The following is a 24560-nucleotide window of genomic DNA, read 5'->3' on the forward strand; positions in this document are numbered from 1 at the left end:
AAGTTGATTTTGATTGTAGCTGCCCTTTAAAGCAGCAAATAATGCTGCTCTATGGGTTATCATGATCCTTTTTGTAAGTGAATAACAAGTGAAGCAACAAACCAAAATTTGAATCAAAACCTGCATATTCTTCAAGCTACACCCGAATTTTGTTTTTTGCTGCTTGTTTAAATTACTAAATATGTGTCGAACCAACGCATTTCTAGTGTTTTTGGGAACAACCTAATTGCTTTATGTTCAATCCACTTAAATTTGTAAAAATTATTAAGTTAATCTAATCGATTTGTTTTGGGACAACATGAAGGACTCCAGCATTTTTATAATGTACCTATTGTTGTAGTTAATTATGCTTGTTTTAATGGTGTTGTTTGTTGCATTTATTTTCAAGTAAAGTCCTATTTTGATGTTCAGTTTTACATATTTTCGTGCTCATATGTTGGCCTTTTTCCGTTTCTGCCAAAAACAAATAATGGCACGTGTAGCTGTCAAAGCATTGAAGCTAGGCATTTCAACAAAACTGCATAAACAGCAACCTTGTGTAAATGGAGAGGAGAAGAGACTAGACTTTCCCACAGTTTTAATTTCACTATGGGATTTCCAAATCAACTTTGGATTTTCCATTTGCCACTTGCTGGTGAGAGAACCCCCCATTGGCTTGATCCTAGGGTAAGAGAAAACACAGATGCGCTCCAATCTCTGGGCAAAATCTTCTAGTCTTCTGGACGTGGGACAAACAATGAAATGAACCAAATATTAGCACTTTCAGAAGGCGGCTTGAGATTACAGTAAAATTAATTGTCATTTACAAATACTCCTGTTTCAGTTCAAGCTTGGATGAGATGGGCATGGGAATCAACCTAATACTCATGAACAGCAGGAATGCTAACCATTCAACCAGCTGATGAAGAGAGAGGGTGTCTGTTGCAGTGTGCGGTTGATGTTAAATGTGGCGCTTATAATCTAGGATCCAAATATAAAGAATGTAATGTCTCTGACAGTGACGCATTAGAATGATTATGATTATGAGAGTGATTTGCTGTATCTAAATGTGATTATGAAATATGTTGAGACAAGGTCTTTGGTGTTCTTCGGTTCTGCCAAACCATAATCCACAGACAATGAGAAACTAGGCCATTGAGCATGAGCCAGTTGGACTATGACTGAGACGTGGGCGTCGGGCTTTTTGATAGAGGTCATGGTGTGTATGCGTGTGTTTGTGGGCTGCGGTACTGGATAGAAGCCTGGCACACACTAGGGGGTTCACACACTACTGTGAGTCCAGACAATGCAAACTGGTGCGGATGGAAAACCAGCTTATGCAACAGGAAAGGTCAACATGGACAAAGACTGCAGATCTTCTTACGACACCTATTCATGCACTCCATTCATCTGTGAATCTGTCTGATACATTAAATTAAGATGACCAATAAATCCCTCATTCTTTTCTGGAGTTAAATCTGCAAGGGCATTTTACAAATATAATTTTACAAACACTGGATTTTTATCTGGATGTCAAAATTTTAAATAACAGTATTATCATTTTAACTCATAAGAAACTGACACTTTCCATGCAGTTTCTTAAATTTTTTTCATATATTAAGGTAAATAAGTATTGAACATGTCATCATTTTTTACAGAAAACATAATTCTATAGGTGCTGTTGACTTGAAATTTTCACTGGATGTTGATAACAACCAAAGAAATCCATATATGCAAAAGAAAACAAATGTAATTAGTTTATAAATTAAGTTATGTGTAATAAAATAAAATGACACAGCAAAAATATTGAACATATGAAGGAAGGAAGCTGTAGAAAAGCAGTAAAAGCCCAGACAGCAACTGAAATTTCTTAGTAGTTCTTCAGCAACTCTCTGCCCTTTCCTTATGGACCCTTTCCACAAGCCTGTTATGACATGTTTAATGGTCATCAGCATGTAAATCCTTGAAAGTTTTTAATATTTAGAAAAAAACGTATGAACATTTATATGAATTTATGCATGTATTATATCACCTTTGCTTAAAAAAAAAAAAAAAAGAATTACCGCTTGTGCGAGGCGTTTCCAATACAGCGTCAATGGGCGTTGACGTTATTCTCCCGTCTGGCCGCCATCAGTAGTCTCACACAATTTTTTTTTTTTTTTTTTGAAGGTCTTTATAACATAATGTGGAATTTTTCTTTTATTATCAAAATAATATTGTAAAAAAATTATTTGGTGTATTCTTCCATTCACTGCACTAAAAGTTTTGCCAACTATGACGACTTCTGCTACTGAGAAACCCGGGAATGTGAAAAGGGTCTATTGTAAATTAATATTATCTGCCTTAGTCCAACATCTACATTAGCAGGATGATGAAGATGAAACCAGAGTGGACAATTTAGCAAAACAATGATCTAAAACACAGCCAAGAAAACTTTCAAATGGTTTCAGTGAAAGAAAATTTAGCTCTAGTATGGACAAGCCAATTCTCTGACTTTAATCAAATAAAGTACTTCATCCACATACATAAGTACATATCCAAAATTAATAATTACATTTCAGTAGTTCAATACATTCTCCTAGTGTTATTTTTATTGTTATTCCACATACTTTTTTCCGATGTTTTTTGTTTTGTTATTTTTTATGTGTATTGTGTGGTTTACAATTACTGTAAAAACATGCTGGAAAAGTTGGCGGTTCATTCCGCTGTGGTGACTCCTGATTAATAAAGGGACTAAGCTTACAAGAAAATAAATGAATGAATTTATATGAACATGAATATAATTAATATTTCTGCCAAAAAAAAAAAGAAAAGAAAAAGAAAACACAATGAACATTACACACATAGCCAACAATGGTAAATCCAAAAAAGAGATACTGACTCTCTGTTCATCTTCAGAGCAGTGTTGTTGTGTGTAATGTACAAGTCAAAAATTTTACAAATAGATTACACTCTAACAGATGCTGGGTTGTGTTAACCCAACACTGGGTCAAATACAGAAAAACCCAACAGCTAAGTTGAAAAATTAGTAACACTTTATTTTGATGGTCCAATTGAGTATTGGTAGACTTAATATCTGTTGATACTGCTCCTTCAACAGACATTTAACGGACTATAAGAAACTTTGCAGGTACATGTCAACTTAAACTAACCCTAACCCCAACTCTAACAGTTTACTAATAACAAATAATGACAATTAGTTGGCATGTAGATGCAATGTAACTTAAATTCAACAAAGAGACTATCAAAATAAAGTGTGATAAAAAATCTAATTTAAATTGAATAAAAAATATTAACCTCACCATTGGTTTTGTCCAAATTTGACCCAACATTGGATTAACTCAATCCGGCATTAGAATGAATTGTGTGGAACCCAGAAGTTTTACTGTGTACTTAAACACCCAACATATTATGCATTTCTTCTTGTGTTATGAAATGAGAGATTATATCAACTGATGTTACATACTACTACATACACATAAAACACAAACTTGCAACGGTGAGATTGGCAAAGTGTTACAGCGAGTTATACAGACACCTATCATTGTGTGTGTGTGTGTGTGTGTGTGCGTGACAGATAATACGACCCCTGTGGTGCTAAAGTTATTAATGTCGATGATGGCCTACATTTCCTGCCAAAGGTATCGGTAATAAATTTCAGTGTCTATGTGAGAGGTGGAAGGATGTGACAGAGACACATTGACCCACCGATTCACACCTCCTCTGTGGTAAAATATAGACATGTTGATTGTGTGATGGGGTGTGAGGGAGGGGGGCTGATGCTCTGAAATTACCCACATGCTCTCACATTAACACAAACAAGTCATTTTTCTATGTTCAAGATTGCTAACAGAGCCAGTACATATACTAGGGTGCTCTCGTTCATGTAATGGCTTCTAGTGTTATTTGTTTTGGGTAAAAGTGTCTTATTAAATGTAAATATAGATGCAATTTGGTTGTAAAGCAATATTAAATTTGATTATGTTATGAGCATAATAGAAAAAAAGTAGATTTTTTTTATAATAAACTATTTGTTTATGCAATAATTTGTCAAATAAAACGTGTTTAAAAACAGGTAGTTAAAACAAACACATTGTTATAAATTATGTTACACAACCTTATTTATTTAGTAACGTTTGACAGTTATTGATATTAAAAGTTGACTGTGTGTACCTGGTGGTTTTTCATATTGTGTTTTATTTCAAACTACTGAATTCTATTATGGGTCAAGACGTTTTGGTCCATATGGGCCATAATTAGACATTAAATCAAACAGTACATGGGTTTAAATAACTAACAATGTTGTATATTGAAAAAAAAAAAAGGCTGCTTAGATGTGTTTAAAACAATACAAACTCTCAATGTTGTGACATGGGTCAATGGCTTAACTCATTCTACCTCAAACAACTACTCCAGTATTTGTTTTCAACCTTATTCATGTGATCTTGGACGTACTGTATTGTTTTGATGGAAATCCGTCACGTTTCCACATGCATAAAAGAAAACATGTCAAGTTCCAAAACAAATGCTCCAAACTGAGCCAGGTGTGAAAAAACTTTCTTTTGGAAACCCCATGTACAGTTTTGGAACAAACATTGTGTTATTTTATATATACATAGTATTCATAAAGGCAACTTGTGTGTGATTTCAGTTTAAAGCCAAATATTGCTTTACTCATTAAAACACAAACAAAAAGCACCGTTAATCCAGACCAGAAAGACCAGATCATCTACTTCAGCAAGTCTGCCTTTTGGATTTAGTACCAAACTAAAACTGCAAGACAAGCAACACTCCCTACCAATGAACACCTGCACACACAGATATTTAGACGTTTTGGAATGTTTTACAAACATAAGCGGAAAAAGTTGTCAAAATACAGACATTTTACGTCATGGAAACAGATCTCAGTGATTAAAAAAATAAATAATAATAAATCACAGGGAGCAAACAGAAACATTTAAATTAGTTTTCAACTGCATTTTGAGGACTAAATGTTTACGTTTTATGCCATGCAATACAATGAAAGGGCAAGTCAGGCTAGATCAGAAACAATCCTCTGCCAAACATGTAAATGTCTAGTGAATAAAAATACTTTTCCAAGACAAAATTCTCGGTCACTCGGGTTGTTAAAGTGTTTGACCCAAAAGCCTAAGTCCGGCCTACTTATAATCTACAGATATATATTATGGAAGAATCAGACCACAGTTTAATCATTAAACTTTGTTCCGATGAGGGGAAAAAGTGGGAGTGGCAACATAGTTCCCATTTTTATCATAGTTTCCATATGTGTTTATCACACATATAACTCCTTCACTCCATTAGGAGAAACACCAATTATTAAAACAATACTTTTACTTATTAATAAAAAAAAAAGATACACTAGAAATATTACTAAAATATTCTGAATTATTTTGGATACATTCATCAAATGTAATTTTTAAACAATTAATAAATATATAAGTATATTAATAATGAATCAGTAATAACAGGCAAATAGGGTAATTAGTTTTTAAAGAGAGAAATCTCACAGGATATGCAAAGCTTTGTAAATAGTCCCATATTAATCATTAAACCAAGTTAATGAGTATCGTGAAATGTGAAGCTAAATAACCCAGGATTGTGTTTACTTATTGTGAAGGTTACCTATTTCAAGTGTGAAAAGCCACATCTAAATGTGTTATGCATGCCCTATTGGTCTTCATTTATGCTCGCCAAAAAGCCATGTGCACGTTTTTATGTCTTGTTTACTGACCCATTTTCAACTCTTTATGCTTCAACGCCTTTAGTCCTGTCTTTAAAAATCTGCACAGAGATACCAGTGATGGAGTCGGAGGCAGATTTTGACCTCTGTATCTTCAGTGACATTTACATCTGCAGGGAAATTGCATTTGGCATGAACCCAGCACACATACGCATAAGTTTCAATGCCTGTGAAGTGGAGAGATGGTGCAAAGTCAATGCTCTGCGGTGACATTTCTGACAAGCTTCTATAAATACACCCTCCAACCACATATATCCCCCAGACACTGTTGACATACTTTCCCACACACAAACACAAACAAACCACCAACTGGATTTGCACAATATCAGACTTTTTCTCCTTTCCCCATCCAGATTTCTATCATAATCGATGTCTAATATTGGGATATTAAACAAACGATCCATTAAAAACCCATTTTTATTAAAAATGAGAAGTATAAAGATGACTTTAACAAAATACTTTAGGATAATAGGATATTATGTTTATGTTTATTCTATGCGTTGAAGTTTTTCATTTGTTGCTTTAAATGCTTGAGCTCTAAACAAGATTTTTGCAGATGAGAGATTCAAGTGAGCAATTGTGGGACAATGTGGCTCTACACAAATTCATAGACGATGAGTGAAAAGATACTTTTAGCTTGCCTGACATTTTTTATATTCAACAACAGCATCAGCATGTGTGAAAAGGCATGGGTTCTACATCATTGCACATGCTCAAACCTTTCCAATAAAATATTTTCATTCCATTTAAATGTCTATTAGAAGTGTGCAATATGAATGAAAATTGTGATAACTAAATGATGCAATATTCAGAACGATACTCTGTATGCGATACTATATTTGAATTAATATTTGTTGTTCCTAAAAATTGGATAGGCGACAAGACTTTTGTCAGGTAGTAGACACATACATGCATACATACTCAACATATTTATGGGTACAAGTTGTAAATATACTGCAAGTATACATTGTGTAAGTATAAATCTTTTTTTTGTTTATAGCTTATCCTTAGATATCAATATCCTTTTTAAAAAAACTTCCATGAAAGTCTTTTTATACTTTTTTTATTTATTTATTTTATACTGATTAAAAGCTGTTCAAACATCACAATTAAAAAGTGGATCAATATGCAAATTCTTCCAAATAGCCCCTTTAATCTTTTTTTACAGGGCATCTGTTGGCAACAACAATGCTTTTTTCCAAAGAAGCTTTCAGTAAGTTTTTAAATAAACAACTTTAGCATGATTTTTTTAAAACCCAAGTAACTTTTTTCCACTTTAAATAATCTATTGTGGAATGTAAGAATTCCTGAGATGTTAAAGTTTCTTCATGTAACCATAGGTGTCAATAATTAAAGTAAAAATGTGCGAAACAGGTGAAACCTAAGAACCTTCTAGTTAAACTTTATTTCTGCTTTTTAAGGTCTGTAAAAAAGTTTGTCCAATATGAGATCTCTGAAAAGAATGCAAATCTGATAAGTTTACTATTGGCCTTCACCCATAACACACCCCTGCATTCCTGCCCCACTTCCAATGAAACTGAAGGTTACGACCAGTTAGAGTTACACTGGAGATGCCACATAGACCCCCATGATCCTCTGTGCGCTTGACGTAGTGCTGACGTGTTTGTGTGTGTGTGTGCTTGTGTATGTTAATGACACCGTCCTTTCAGTTGACTAGAAACTTGTGGAAATATTTTCTCTTGGTCTCCCTGGAGACTTTTCATCTGTAGCTCTACTGCGCATATTGTAGTGCGTATTTAGACTTCAGTAAACACAAGCTGTTTTACAGATCCATTAAGAGCTACTGGTGGAAGATTATTCTGCTAGGGTATTGTGGTCTTTTTTGCAAATCAGTCAGAGAAATTGTAAAACAATTAAAAGCTTTATAAATATAATATAATGTCATTTATTTAATCAATCAATCAATTTAATCATTTATTCAAGGTATTTTTAATGATATTTCAGCTTCATTACTTCAGTCTTCAGAGTCACACGATCCTTCAGAACTCACGCTTATATTAATATTATTATTAATAGTAATAGTAATAAAAGCAATCTTTTATTTATGATTTGGTTATGGGTAAAACAAAGACCATGCAGGTCAGGTAGTTGAAACAGCATGGCTACAAATGCTTAATTCCTTTTTAATTAGTTAATTATTTATAAATAATTAATTCACCACCACCTATGATGACGATGCCATTGTCTATCTTGATGTTACACATTAGAAATCATACGATGCCAAATTGGTCAACATTGCCCAACCCTAGACTGGAGTAACAACTTTATTTAAAACTACATACAATAAGTAATAAACAAATGTTAAAAAAAAACAATTAATAAATGCCACCTTGATGAACAGAATAATTTTATTTAAATTATTAAATAAATAATAATAATAATAATAAAAAACTGACCGCAAGTTTTGGATCGGTAGTGTAAGTTAATTAAACTTTTATGATAGTATATTAAACTCATAATTCAGATATTCAGATATTATTATACAACTACAATAATAGATAATAAAATAAAATTATATATATATATATATATATATATATATATATATATATATATATATATATATATATATATATATATATATATATCAGCCAATACTTTACTTATACATTTTTGTTAAAAGTCATGCAGTATATTAAGCAGATTTTGCCTCATTTAAAAAAATTAATTTAAATATACATTTGCTGGTGTAAACAAAATAATGACAACATAAAATCAGCTGGTTTATTATTATTAATTATTATTATTATTATTATTAATAAACTGAGATTTAAAATCAGATTTTTACAATAATAATTCAGAATAGTGTGCAAAACTCGTGTGAACACAAAATAACAAACCTAATGTCATTAAGATGTGCTTCATTAAGCAGAAATACTAAAATAAATTCAATAACAATGCTCCGTAATTAATTCCACACAAGTGTTTATGAAGAACTCGGCATATCTACAGTAAAGAGACTCTCAGTAATAAAGTTCAAGTTCACAAACAGTTTTCTGGCATTAACCCTGTTACATTTTCAGGCTTACTGCATCAGTTCATTCCTCTTGGACTTAAAACCCTTCTCCTCCGGTCATAGCAGCCTCCCACTCTCGCTCTCAAACTGTACTTTAATTGAATCCATAAGGCCTGAAGGTACTACAGCACAATAAGCACATGGCTCAGAAAAGGCTCACGTGGACCCTCTGCAGAGGATCCCGGCCTGCCAAAAAATCCAGATCACTTTCACTGACACTAAAACACACATACTATATACACTGACACACACAATCACATTTCAAATGATAATAACAGATGGAGAAATGAAGATATAAACAAAGAATACCATTTCAGAGATGAGCTCAAGTAAACCTATGTTGTATGAATTTGAAACATAAACCTGAACACACACACACACACACACACACACACACACACACACACACACACACACACACACACACACACACACACACACACACACACACACACACACACACACACACACACACACACACACACACACACACACACACACACACAAATTAAAATGGACAAAACAAAAGAAAACTATCATAATTTTTGATTCTTTCTTTAAGTAGGCTTTTAGGATGGTGTTATTTTTTTCTTTCTGCACTTGTGCACATGCTGTTATTGTAATATGATAAATCATTGATGGGTTACTAAATAATGAATACACAAATGCTTCTTTTCTGCGCTTTTTTCTTGAAGAAAAGCCTACATGTTATGGTAAGGTTACTAATTTATCATTAGATGAAATATTTGGTTATATAAATTATATGTTTTTTACATTTAGAGTCCAAAAATGTTCACTTTATGCAAATTTGCAACCATATTTTTAAATATAAACTAAAATGTGAATAAATAAGAAAATACATGTAAATACATGTACAATACGCTATGCATAAAGTGAATTTACTAGGTTACAAACAGATAAATTTACTGAAACAGACTCCGATAAATCAGATAAAAAGCAACAAATTACAAGTTCAGTTCTGTCCAAACAGCTTCCAAAAGATGATTTTAATCATGGGTTTCCTTTAACATGAAACATTATAATAATTACAATAATTGCAATACATTTCAGAAGGTTGTGCAGCTCCTTTTAACATTCTTTCTAATATTCATTCATATTTTTACCAACATTAGCTGTTTTTACTATTAACAATAGCAAATCGCAACTAGCAACTTGTTCAGTATGGAAAGTGATTAGATGATAATTTTGAAAATATACTGTATTTCGCTATCAGCAACCTGTAATGTGAAGTGGACGCTGTCAAGGGAGTGCGAATCCAATCCCAGATTTATTAAACAGAAATGGTCAGGCAAGCAATAGTCAATCAACACAGGGGGCAAACAGATAAATGCAGGAAATCCAGAGTTGTAGTCAAACATCAGGCGAATGGTCAGTACAGGCAGGCAGCAGACAACGTAAAACAAACAAACAAAGCAAAGGTCTAACACAGAAAGGCAAGGCAAGGAAAAAAAACGTCATAGTTCACAAACAGTATAAAAAGACTCAGCAATGAGTGTCTCAAAGTGAGCCATATATACTGCGTGTTTGTAATCAGTACTTGAGCAGCATCAGCTGTGTGAGTGTAATCAGTGGAGACTTGGAGCAGGTGTGTGTGTGCTGCATGACGGGACTTGTAGTTCATATTGAGACAGGATTGTAGTCTGTGTAAATGTGAATGTTCTCCAGTGATCTATGAAGGTTAGATCGCTGGTAATTGTGACATAACCACTGTTTAGGCTATTTTCTTTTGACAGAAAACTACTACTACTACATGCTTTCAGCAAAAGTTGCTGTACATACATTTTTGACTATGTTGTAAAACATAAAAATCCTATAATATTTTTGCAGATATTTAAGAAACATGCTAAATGAACATATTTATTGATCTGATTAACAAAGTCAGTTATTCTGATATGCATGAGATGGCAGTGTACTGAAATCAGGCAGCTTTGGGTCATAAAAAAGCATGAGTCATTATTATTATTATTATTTTTATGAATAATGTCCAAATTATGCAAATGTAAAACTATATTTCTAACTATAAACAAAAAATGTGAATAAATGAGAAAATACATGACAATACATGTAAATGCATGCAAAATACATGTTAAAATGCTATGCATAAAGTGAATTTACTTCAACAACATGCGTAAGTATGTTTTGATTACAAACAAATAGATACATTTATGAATCAGACACAGATGTATCAGATAAAAAGCAACAAACTACAAGTTAGAATTTACACAGAAAACACGCATGACATTCTTTAAAAAATCTGAACACAACAACAATAAAACCTTTCATATACAATATATCAACTCAAGAAAACAATAAAGAGTGAGCCAAAGTTTACAAACACTCACACATGCACTCCTCCCTCTGATTGGCTGCAAGTTCAGCGAGTGCACGTTAAGCAGATGTTTGAGGTTCTCAATGTTCCTGAATTTCTAGGAGTTCCCAAGATAAAAAAAAAACATGTCTACACTTGTGGCTTTGTGTGTACATATGTTTGTGCTAAGTCGCAGCTGTGCATGCCAAAAGCAAGAAATTATTTATGTAAGTGTGTCCATGTTATGCAAAAAAACTAAAAAGTGCACATTTAACCACGAGGGTTTAGACAGTACAAAACATTCAGGCTAAAGGTCACTGACTGCACATAAAAAACATTCACAATTTTGCAGAGATCAGCACATGCAGGACAATCTTACAGTCAACTGCTAAAAAAAAAGAAAAACAACTTCTGCTTCATATAGGAACCACAATGACAAAGTCAATGTCTTGGTTTACATGTATTTTTATTAACAATTGTCATCTTCAACATTTTCAAGTATTTTTTAACATGAGAGGACTGAATTTCATAATAAACAGAGCTTTAGCTATAATCATATTTTTTTGCCTGATAACTGGATTTTGTCTGTTAAGTGAAGTAAGAATTGTAATAAAAAACCTCACTTGATATATTACTTTTCCATTGTTACTGAGTTTGATATACTGAATGATTTGTGAATTCAATTTAACATGAAACATTTTATTATTATATTATTACATTAATTGCAATATATTTCAAGATGTTGTGCAGTCCCTTTTAACATACCTTTAAATATTCATTCTGTTTTCATCTGTATTTACTATATTACTATATACTATAGCAAAGTTTGTTTTGGCATCTGACTTATATAGCTTACACTGGAACAGGCCTGATGGATGGCACAAGTCTTGTAACTTGTTCAATATGGAAAGAGAGAGAGAGAATTGACATTTTATTGCTATTTCAGCTTCTCTGGCTATGTTATGGCAAAAAAAAAAAAAGATCAAGTATTTTTATTTTTCAAGTAATATTTTAACAATTAACAGTCATCAATCAACAGCAATAAATAATACACAAGGTCAAATACATAAATGATAATCATAAATCTTAAATCTTTAAGGTTTACTTTTGATAAAATTGTAACATTTTAGATGGATTCACATTTAAAAATATTTCATTTAAAGTCTCTTCAGATAAAAATTGTTGTCTGATAATTGTTCAGTATGGAAAAGTGATTGGATGATAATTTCGGAAATATACAGTTTTCAACCACCGTTTTAGGCTATTTTCTTGTGACAGAAAACTATAACACTTGCTTTCAGCAATTAAAGGTGCTGAGTTGTTGACTCTTCTAAAGCATATTAATACCATAATATGTTTGCAGATATTTAAAAAACATGCCAAGTGTACATAAAATAAAAGTCTGAGAAACATGAGATGCAGATTCAGACATATAAAAATCTGAGTCACAGATGTTCTAATGTTCAATTTCAAACTATATGTTGATTTTATCTTATTTTCAAGATCTAAAAACTAGCTTTTAATTTAGAAATAATTTTAAATAGCAATACATTTTACATATTCAAACTCACATTGGTAGCATATAACACTAAATAATGCACATAATCAGTACCTGAGGTGACCATTGTCACAGACGTTTATGCTGCTGTTTTCTCTGTCATGAGAAATAAAACCGTTTCTAAAAGAGAAATTTCAGTTAATGTTTAATACAAAAACTCCTTTTAACATGAAAAATATTCATTTTGTCGCATCTAGCTAATGCGATGTAGGCTCAATAGTCAGTCTTACTTTCACACCATTAGGTATTGTCAATCTGACAACCTGTGTTTGGGTGGAGTTGTTGTCAGAAGGGCCATGTGAAAAAATGTTTTGAATTAAGAGTGCAATACCTAGTTAAACCCCTTGGTGTCAATTTAACATACTGCACCTTTAATTATTTTATAGAAAAAACAAACAAAACATGATTCTTATCGGGAGACTTGACATAGAACTGAAATATGAGACTGTCCCAAAAAAGAATATAAGATCTGGTGGTCCTACATAAAGTTAATTGTTTTAAATAACTTAAATAAACAATATACAGCGGGGAAAATAAGTTTTGAACATGTAACCATTTTTTTCAGAAAACTTATTTGTAAAGGTGCCGTTGACGGATGTTGGGGACAACCAAAGAAATTCATATAAGCAAAATAATAATAATAATAATAATAATATGTTTCTAAATGATTATGCATAATAAACTGAAATGACAGAGGGAAAAGCATTGAACACATGAAGAAAATGCTTTCAGAGAAAGAAAATCAAGTTGTAGAATGGCCTAGCCAACCACCTGACTTGAATCCAATATAAAATACAAATTAAAGATCAAATTTGATAGACAAGAGACCCACAGAACTATGAGGATTTTTTCACTCTGTTGAAGTCTATAAAAAATAACACCTGAGCAATTCATGGGACTTCATTTTCCATATGAGAGGCATGTTTATGTTGCCATCAACAAAAAAGCCTTTTATATAAAGTATTAAATATGTTTTAGTAGTTCAGCACTTTCTGTCATTTCATTTTTATTACACAACTTCATTTAAAAAAAGTTTTTTTTTTTTTTTTAAATATTTCTATTGTTTGGGTTTTTACCCAAATCTGGTGTAATTCCATGTCATCAGCTCCTTTAGAAATATAAATCCTAATGAAAAACAGGACACTTTCAATACTTATTTTCCCCATTATATGCATAAAGGAACAGCTAGTGGTGTATCAAATAATTTTCACTGAACATGGATCAAGTCCATTTAACATAAAAACTGTCAAATTGATTGGTGCATATCTAATATTTATTATTTTAATGATCACAATTATTATAATTTTTTTGATGCACAAAGAGTTCTAAGATTTCCTTTTGCAGCAAATTCAAGATGAACTCTTTGCCACCCTTTATGACAAATACAATGTATTAACAGTTATGAGTCACATCATGGAACAATCCAATGCCAAGTCATTTAGCAGCACTGACAGTCTTGACATTTCAGATTGGAGCACACATTAAAAGCCTTGCCTTTGCTCATTGGTGACATACAAGTTGTAAATTCACATGAGAAGCAGCAGTTCTGGCCATATTTGGAGAGTCCGGCCTGAACCCACTGGAGCAAAGATAGCCTGACTGTCCGAGGATTTAGATTACAGTACAAAGCTAAAGAGAGTTCAAATCAGGAGAGGCTACAACTCCTGAGAGCAGCTCTCCAAGTAACCAAAGGGCAAACAAAAACACTCTGTCCCACACATCACAAGAGGTTTGCAAATTGCTGCAACCTCAATGCAAGGATGAAGTGAGCGAAAGGAACTAATAAGCAAACAAACCAATGTATGACTAAGCACATTTACTGTGAGGCCTACTGTGAAAATAGCTGATGATTATGGCCATAGTTGATTTAATGTTCACAGTTACTTTATAAGGTATAGCTCTTCAACTGTTTATGCAAATATCTAATCAGCCACATGGAAGTAGCTCAATACAGATGCACTCAAAATTATTTTTGCTGGTTGTTCAATTGACTTATTTAAATGAGTTAAATCAACACAATTCTTAAGTTGTTTTTTTTGGGGGGGGGGGGAGAGATTTATGTTCAATCCATTTAAATTTGCAAAAACAGTCAAGTTAACTTAACCGATTTTTGTTAAAACATAAAAATGTACTGGCCAACTTTTTCACAAATAGTTATCTTCAGGGTTTACAGAGAATGTTTGCAGAACAGCATCTTTAAACACACAACATGTCCAACCTTGAAGCAGATGAGCTACAGCAGCACTGGTGAAACTCTTGTCAGCTTAGAACAGAATTAAAACAAAATTTACCACAATTTATTTTCTATGGCAGCTAACTCTCTGCAACTCTCACATGGTTGCCCACTGAAGCTAAGCAGGGTTGTCAGTATCTGCAAGGGAGCCAACATGGGAAAGCTACAGTAGGTTGCTGCCGAAAGTGTTGTTATTGAGACCGGCAGGAGGCTCTCAACCAGCGGTCTGTATGGGTTCTTACGCCCTATTTTATTGATGGGGACTCTATACTGCTTGGTGAGCGCCTTGTTTTGGATGGCATCTTTTGGAGGATCTGACTCTCTGTGGTCGTTAAAAATCCCAATCCTGGCCAAATTTGCTCACTTGCCTTTGTCCATCATGGCCTTCTAACCATCCCTATATCATAATTGGCTTAATCACTCTGTCTCCTCTCCACCAATCAGCTGGTGTGTGGTGTGCAGTCTGGTGTAATATGGCTGCCGTCGCATGATCCAGGTGGATGCTGCACACTGGTGGTAGATGAGCTGATTCCCCCAAAAATGTGTAAGGTGCTTTGAGTGTCCAGAAAAGCGCTATATAAATGTAAGCAATTATTATTATTATTACTATACCAAATACAAACAAACAGCCTCATTATTTTTGCATTTTGTAAAATTACACTTATTCCTCTGATGACAAAGCTAAATTTTCAGCATTATCAGTCCAGTCTACTCCAGTCTACTCCAAGATAATCTCAATATAATGATTTGGTGTTCAAGAAGTTTTTATTATTATTATTTCAGCAAACCTCTTTGGGAAAAAAGGACTCAAAGTCAATAACTCTTTGGTAAATAAGATCTTAAAAGAAAATAATTTATATGAAAAGATTTACTTTGTAACTAATTTTGTTATTATGGATTCTTACGTTAAATCTTTTGTAATTATAAAGGTCTTTCCTCTTGCTACTCAAAATTTTTGGCATTTCCTACTGTCACAGAAACTAAATATCAGCCATCTCAGATCTGCATTCAAATTAAAGTTCTGGAACTGCTGTACAGTGTCAAGTGTATAGTTTCATACATTTTATTAAGGGATACAATGATACTAGTGTGCTCACCATGCTGCATACTGAATTGATTTACTTCGTCATAGATATCAATAGGTTTGTATAGTTTGGATAGATATGTCAACAGCAAAGAAAGGAAACTAATTCATATTACCATCTCTAAACTGACTGTATCTCTAAATTATCCCTTGCCATTCCAAACATATTTGCTAAAGAGTACCAAAAACAAATGTTTGCTAATCCCTACGAAACAGCTAAATAATAAGTTTACCATTAACAAACTATGGTTGACCAATATCAAAGGCCAAGGTGTCATTTGAACCCCATGAAAATGATTATAAAGAAACATATATTTTTTTTTAAAGAGACAAGTAGGAAAATGAGAGCTTCTGACCGGGGTTTTCAGACAGGTTGAGCCAGATGTTTTCTAAGCACATAATGCCCTCTCCATTACATTCCCCTGATTTCTCTACTCAGAAGATACCAATCTTGACAGTAAAGTCAAGTAGACAGTGGTGATAAATCCGCAAACACATGCTCACATGCACACACTCCAGCCCTTCAAACAGCCACTCACAACAGGGTAAATAGGGAACCAAAAATAGCTTCAAACTTCAGTGACCTCAAAGCTTTAACACTCTCAGTCTCAGTAAATAGATCTTTCACCCACTCTTGTTTCTTTTTTGACTGAACAACTGTCAGTGACAAACAAATAATTAGACACGCTTTATCAGCCAAAGACCAATGTTCATTAACATGTTTGAGGAAACTACAAATAAACAGGAAACAAAACAACTACAGTAAACATATCCAGAAGCACCACAACATTCACATTATAAAAACCTACAAATCAATGTACTTTTCTAAACTGTGAACTTTGAAGTAACTTAAAAGCATTTGTAGTCATGACTTGTTGATTTTTTTTAGCCTCAGATGGTCATTCTAGAAACCTCCAATATGCAGGTTTACTTTCAAACTATTTCAATAACCGAAATCAATAACCAAAACATGAATACACAATTAATAAATAAATTAAATTTAATAGTGAAATTAAGTTCAATTAAATATACAGTATAAGCAACTTGACACAATTAAATATAGCATTATAAATAATGCACATCAAATAGAATTGAAATATTCATTATAAAATGTACAGAACTTTAGTTGCAGCAACAATAACTGAAGTAACTACAAACGAAGACACTTTTGACTGCATGTATTTTCATTCAGCAGAAATAAATAATTTGTAGGCACATTAGAAGGACGTCAAAGAATAGTTACATAATCACAATAACAGGAAATAATAGCTTAAGAAAATAAAAAGCAACTGCGGAAATGGTAACCATTAACTTTGACAAATAGTTATATACTCGGTTTAACATCCACAACGTCAAAGAGTCTCTGCAGTTGCTCTTAATAAGTGAAAGAGACACAAACACAGTGAGCACCAATGGGAGAAACAGTATCTAGTTTCTCGAAGTGTCCAGACTCGTAGATGGATGACTAGACTGACCTCACCTAAATTCTCTCTACAGTAACTTTCACGGAATTTCTAGATGACACTTTAAAATACAGACGCATTAGTTATGCATTATATAACAAGGAATGTATTTATTATATTATTTATTTCTTTATGTAAGTTAATAAAAGCACAACTGTTCATTTAGTTCATGTTTACTCAAGTCTATTAAATAGTATTCGAAAATAGTGATTTCTAAATTAGCTTTCTGTAATATGTCAGAGCGGACAATACAACAAACTTTAATTAATGTGTTCTTCATGATTTTTATTGTTTTGTCCCCCTTATAATAAACACATTTCAATTTTGGTTCTCGCAACACATTTCAAAAAAAGTTGGAACAGTAAAGCACTTGCCACTTTGTAAGGTTGACATTCCTTTTCACAACACTTTAAAGACATTTCAAGGGTTAACACGATAATAATAGCAGGTTTGGCATGCTGTCCCGGGAGAGAACCCTGAGCTCGGAGATAACTCAACCCAGGGCTCCTGCCTGGTCAATGACCATGTAAGGAGGTACAAGATCAGGTAGTTCTCAAGAGCTCACCCTGGTAAAGAAGGAAAGAGGGAGATAGGGAGAATGGTGGATTATTCAAAAAACAAAGATGAAGAAGTAATGCTAGTTGGGCTATTTATTGTGAGTTTGGAATAATTCGATTAGTATACTAATGATTACAAATAAAAGACCAGCCGCGATTAATCATATCACATGCTCCTCTCAAAATTAGTTGGTGAAACTTCACTTAGCGACTGAAGGCATCAAGTGATAAAGTGTTATCGATGTAATTTTGTCCCATTCTTCCTGCAAACAAGTCTTTAGATGGGCAACAGTACGGGGTCTTGGATGTCACATTTTGTGCTTTAAAATGCACTACACATTCTCTATTGGAGAAAGCTCAGGACTGAAGTCAGGCCAGTCAAGTACATGCATCTTCTTCCTCCGCAGTCTGGACATTATAATGTGTGCTGGATGTGGTTTTGCATTGTCTTTTTTAAAACATGCATGGGTGTCCCTGGAAAAGGCAGCATACTGTGTTCCAAAACCTCTTTCTACTTTTCAGCATTAATTGTGCCTTCACAGAAGTGCAAGTTACCTTTGGCAAGAGCACTGACACAACCGCATACCATGTCAGACCTGGCTTTTGGACATGCTGCTGGTAAGTCTGGATGATTCTTTTCTTCTTTGGTCTAGAGCACACAGCGTCCATTTTTCAAAAATGAAATAAAACTTACAATACTGATTCATCTCATCCCAGTATGTGTTTCCGCTGTGTGATAGTCCATTCTAGATGCCTATGAGCCCAGAGAAGCCAATGGCACTTCTGGACACTGTTAACATAGGGCTTTCTTTTGGCACAGTTTTAACTGGCATTTTGCATGTGACTACGTATTGTGGTACTTGACAAAGGTTAGCACCAAAGTAATCCTGAGCCCATGTGGTGACATCGCCTATAGATAAATGATGATTTTTGATCCAGGGCTGCCCGAGAGATCAGATCAAGGTTGTTCAGCTTAGGCTTGTGCCCTTGTCTTTTATGCACTAAAATTCCTCAAGATTCCGGTATCTTTTAATGGTCACACTTTACAATAAGGTTCATTAGTTAATGTTAATTAATGCATTTCCTAAGATGAACAAACAATGAACAATACATTTACTACTGTATTTGTTCATGTTAGTTCACGTTAGTTAATGAAAGTACAGTCGTTCATTGTTAGTTCATGTTAACTCATGGTGCATTAACTAATGTTAACAAGCATGGACTTTGATGTTAATAATGCATTAGTAAATGTTCAATTATGATTAATAAATGCTGTACATGTGTTGTTCATGATTAGTTCATGTAAGTAAATGCATTAACTAATGAACCTTATTGTAAAGTGTTACCCTTTTAATTATGTTATGCACTGTTAAAGGTGAAATATCCAAATGTTTGAGTAAATTGTAGAAAAAGGAACTTTAGGGAGCCTCAATGAATTTATATAAATTAGCCAATATTACAATAAGAATTTGTTAAATAAAAAAAAAAAATTATTAAAAAGCTTTAGAATTAATTGAATTTAATTTAACTAAGTTAAATTAAGAATTTAATTAGGTCTGTTTATGTGGCTTTGTTGTACCATATGAATTAAATGTTTGTCTAGGTTGAACTTGCCATGCTTTTTTTCATGAATGCTTCTGCATTCAGTGAGCTAATAAAAATTATTTGATTCAAATCCATCACTTTTAGTCTAAATATATGTGAAGTAGCTTTGCAATCAGTAGAAATATGCACATCCAGGTGGCTGTTATCACAAAATAACCCACTTTAGGGAGATTCAAGAACCCATTCAGGTTAAACAATTTCATTTTCTAATTAACTGCATCTATGTCAGTTCATGTGAGGGGGTGTATATGTGGAGCACCACAGTCTGCGTGAGCAGCTGTTATAAAACTGATTGTCATGTGGTGTGTGTTTCACGGTGCTCTAAAATCCACCCCCTAAAGCCAGTGTCTGTGCTCCACAAATTGGCCACTTTGTTAAATGAGAGTAATATAGGTCTGTGGGGCTGTTATGTGGGTCACTGGGGACTAGAAATGGGGAATATGAAGTTTCTGTATGATAATTTGACTGAGCAAAAGCTGCAACATGCCAGATCACATCAACAAAATGAAACATCGGCTCTGTGTAATTAATTTTTCAGTCCACCCAAAACTAGTTGAAAGTAGATTCACTCATTTTCAAAAGGCGTCCTTTTTAGTAACTGTTTGAAATTAGGGGAAAAAAATGGGTAAAAAAAAAATCAGATGTTCAGATGGAGGCTCATGGTTTATTCTCATTTGTACGTCGCTTGAAATTTAAATAAATTTACATATATTTACAACTTCAAAAGATAACTGTTAAAATAATTGTTAAGGCTTTTAATAAATTTTTTAAATATAAAATTTATACAAAAAAAAATTTAAAATTTTGTACTCTTCTTACTGAATGTTACTGTGCATTCCCACTGAAAGTGGCGAGAGCATCAAAGTAGCCAGAAGTCATTCATTTTCAATGGGAGCTAGCAGCGAGGAGTGGCACAGAGCGGCACGGCACGTCTTCACTGGTGTGGGTGTCGAGGAGAGTTGAAACCAAGTCAATTTTATGGTAATGACCAATCTTGCAATTCGACGGCAAGCAATTAGAACGTTGAGGTCCACCGCTTGAGAGGAGTCCACAGAACACAGTCACTGTGAACTTTGGTTCCGACCACAGTTGTTCCCAAGGGTTTGATTATTGCGGTCATCGGATTTCCAATTATTTACGATGTTTTCTTACAAAAACAATACAAAAAAGTATTGCTGCTTCAGAATATTTGAGACATATAGACACAGTGTTTCCTCTAGGATTTTTTCCGGCTGTGGCAGCAGACTCTGTTGGCCATTTTACACAGATCTACCACTACATGTGTCGTTATTTCATTGACAAATGTCATGGGCACAGTATTAAGTCAGGATCACATTCATGTAATAGCCTACGAGCATGTCAATCTGTGCTTGAGTGCCAATTTCCTCTGTTCGTGCACAAAACTTCTTGCGAGCCCTCAAATATACGCTGCTCAAGTGCAGATTTTCTTGCGCGCCCTCAAATAAATGCGGCTGAAGTATTATTTAGTGCGTTTATGTACCGAGTATGTCTCCAACATTTATTAGATTTGTTTGAAATATTTATGAATGTCTCCGATAGACTTGCAGAGTGGACCGCGGCATTAATGCGTCCTGAAGTAAAGTGAAACGGCTATAAACTCCAGCAAGATAAAGTCATTATATGCAGACCCACAGACCTTTATCTATAAATAAAGTATAATTATGGAAACTGTGTTCAACATAACTGAAAGCTACGCCGTGTTTGCTGGTCTCACCAGGGCTGGAGTGGGACTCATTTTCAGCCCTGGAGTTTCAAGCCAGACCGGTCCACCTCAGTTCACAACTGATTCCAATTCAGTTTCTAATGATACTAACGCGTCTTTTTCAAGAAAACAGCTGCTTCAGAAATTCAAATGTTCAACAGCCCTAACAGTATTATGTCTTAACAATTAAAATGAAAAAAAAAACTATAATTTTTCAGGTGAGATTCGAACACAGGTCTGTAGCGATGAATAACAACGTGCATACCAGTAGTCCACAATGGCGCATCAATAGTCCATCAAAATGGGGAAAAAAAAAAATTATTGACCTGTAACCCGTGAGTGATGGCTTAATCTTTTTCTTCCCTTTTTAGATATCTGATCAAGTTATGTCAGATTTATTAATGTAGTAAATCATCTCATTTTCATTGAGCAGGTGTATTATTCATTATTATTAATTATTCAAATTCTTATATTCACTTAGGTGCCACTGTTTGGGGTTGAATTATAATAGTTACATCATTATTAACGTTAGTTAACCTGCAGGATGCATTTTGCTCATGGGGCTGCGAGAAAATAAATGAAAAGAGCAGCGCTGCGGCAAAATAATAAATAAAAACAGTAAGGCTATGGTCAAATAAATAAATAGATGGAAAAAAGTGTTACTGCTGAGAGTGCAAGCAGCTAGGGACACCGGCCCTCGCGGAAAAAAAAACAGACCGGCTCCCTGGGAATTCTCCTGGTCCTAGTAAAATTGTATTATTTGTTATGTATATATTTTTATTATTTATTATTGTGCACAAACATCAGTAATAACAAAACATATAGTGGTTAATAATCTAGTACTTAATAATACTAAAAGAATCAGAGGAAAAGATGTATCATGATGCATCGGCAATCCTTCTGTAATTTAACTGCTACCAAATTAAATCATGAAAAATTCACAGCTCCACCAATTATCAACCTCAGTTGCATCAACACAGCACAAATCAACCAAACTCACTCAAAATTCAGCTCTGATTCCAGGAAACCATCTGCATGGACATCTACAGAACAATGAGCAACTCAAACGTGACTGAACAGTGCATTCTGTCGCTGGGTGATGCCTCATTAGCAAAAGTCTCGGGAGAAATGCTGATAAAACCATAGGGAATATGACAATCCTGCAGGGACTCTGAAATTGTCTTTGAGAAAAAAGTTGGATACGGGTTTGTACCAGAGGGATGAGTGAGTCAGTATTGGAGCGGTACTGCAGAATTTCAGTAATCACGGCTGCATGTGAGCAGAGCAGCACGTGTTTCTGCAGAGACCACACACACACACACACACACACACACACACACACACACACACACACACACACACACACACACACACACACACACACACACAAAGTACAAGTTACCCTATTATTATGTAGTCAGTCTATCTGCTTTTCTCTCATCAGTCACTCTGCAGTGTTCAGAGCCGAACATCTCCATCTCATCTTCCTTCTCGGCAAAAAACATATCCTACTAATCCAGCTGTAAAACAGTCAACTGATATAGATTTTTTATATTAATGTCAGAATGATAGCAATTAGCCAATATGATTACAAAATGGCTTATATTAAATGCACACTATTTGATTTCTGCTACTTTTCAGAAATTAAACACTCATTTTACTCAGAATTGACTTAAAATACAATAATATAAACTGACGCTGTGGAAGTACAATTGGATCAGTCAAGCTGACACATTTATAGGTTTACAATTGGCAACTTGGTCAAAATCCAGCAAAGATAACCTTCCCAGAACATCTGAATCTGGATTTCTCTAAAGTCTACAAATAATATTACAATTATAAAATGAACATCAGCTCCATCTTAATTAACCAAATGATTAAGAACAAAAATCATGTAATCATGTAAAAGTAATCATGAACTTTAAAAACTTCTTGTTGTTTATTAATTAGTTCATACATTCATTTCCCTTTGGCTTAGTCACTATTTTCTATTAATTAGTTATAAAACAGATTTGCGTAGTTGATGGGTCTATGGGTGAGAATAAAGCATGAAGTCAGCATTCTCTTTAAAGAGCAAGTCAAGAGCAAACATGCAGTTAAACCTTGCACATATTTACATAACGCAGACGACCAATGCAAATTGCAAAAGCCAACAATAAGCTAAAATGTTTAAACTTAGACTTTCATTGGGTGTTTAAAGGGAACATTGTGAACGTTAGGGAATCATAAATTCACAAACTTAATAAATCTCAAAATAGCTTTTTGCTGTTTTTATTTAGTGAGCATTTTGGCTTAGATTATTAACAAATTATCTTTGACTGCTCTGGGAAAGCAGATCGCAAATGACTCAAAAAGCTGTTAAAAGTAAAAAGCGAAGAGTGCCATATAATAAAGAGAAAAAAGCCTTAAGGTTACTTATTGACATTTCACCTAGTTGGACCATTTGAACAACAGAGGAAGGTAGAAAAATAGGCTACTGAAATTATGCAACTAATAACATAGCAGACAATAGAAATGTATTTCTTTTTTTGCTCCATCTATGTCTGACAAACAACTCTAACAGTCATTCATAATTACTGAATAATGATCTTCATATTCTAATAGGGATTAGACACACAAAATGCAATATCTAATCAAATATTTTGCATTATAAAGTGAATTTTCACGCAAGATTTGTCTGAGCTTTCTTTAAAATAATAATAATAATAAACTGTGAAAATAGGTGTTATATATGGCATGAGCAAAAGAAGTAGACTATGAATGGTTTGTGGTAAAGTGGCGAGACAAATTTATTTACATGACGCAAGTATTAAGTACAGATGCTAATTATGACGTATAAAAATGGCATTATTGATTTTTGCCTGTGAAAAAGGGTCAAACCTTGGTGACCACTAATATGTCGTAAACAGTACACACATACAGCCATTTGGGCCTTGTTTGGCCTTGTAGCTTCACCTAAGATTAGTACGGCATAGGTCATTATTGCGTATATTTACTTAAAGCAGGTGTTGTCAATTCAAACAAGCCCAAATAACAACAGAAGTCCATGCAGAGTGGATTTTGATGCTGGTTTGCTAAAGACATATACAAGACATCTGAGACCTGAAAACACTTTTCATCATCTTAATTCTACAGGGAAATGGATCTCAGGTGTGGTGAGTAGCTTTTGAGGGTATAACTCGACAATAGCAGGGATTTAATCCTATCGTGAAGCGAATCTTTTCCATGTTT

General features: G+C 33.9%; 2 protein-coding genes across 5 annotated transcripts in view; both read right to left on the reverse strand.

Annotated features, from left to right (window-relative positions):
* Positions 1-24560, reverse strand: part of pfkfb4b (6-phosphofructo-2-kinase/fructose-2,6-biphosphatase 4b) — a 516544-nt gene that overhangs the window by 113208 nt on the left and 378776 nt on the right. The gene's annotated exons all lie outside the window — the stretch shown is intronic.
* The window catches only part of ip6k2b (inositol hexakisphosphate kinase 2b), a 73013-nt gene that overhangs the window by 13367 nt on the left and 35086 nt on the right, over positions 1-24560 (reverse strand). The window lies entirely within an intron of this gene.

This window comes from Danio rerio, chromosome 6 (assembly GCF_049306965.1).
Source record: "Danio rerio strain Tuebingen ecotype United States chromosome 6, GRCz12tu, whole genome shotgun sequence".
NCBI lineage: Eukaryota > Metazoa > Chordata > Actinopteri > Cypriniformes > Danionidae > Danio > Danio rerio.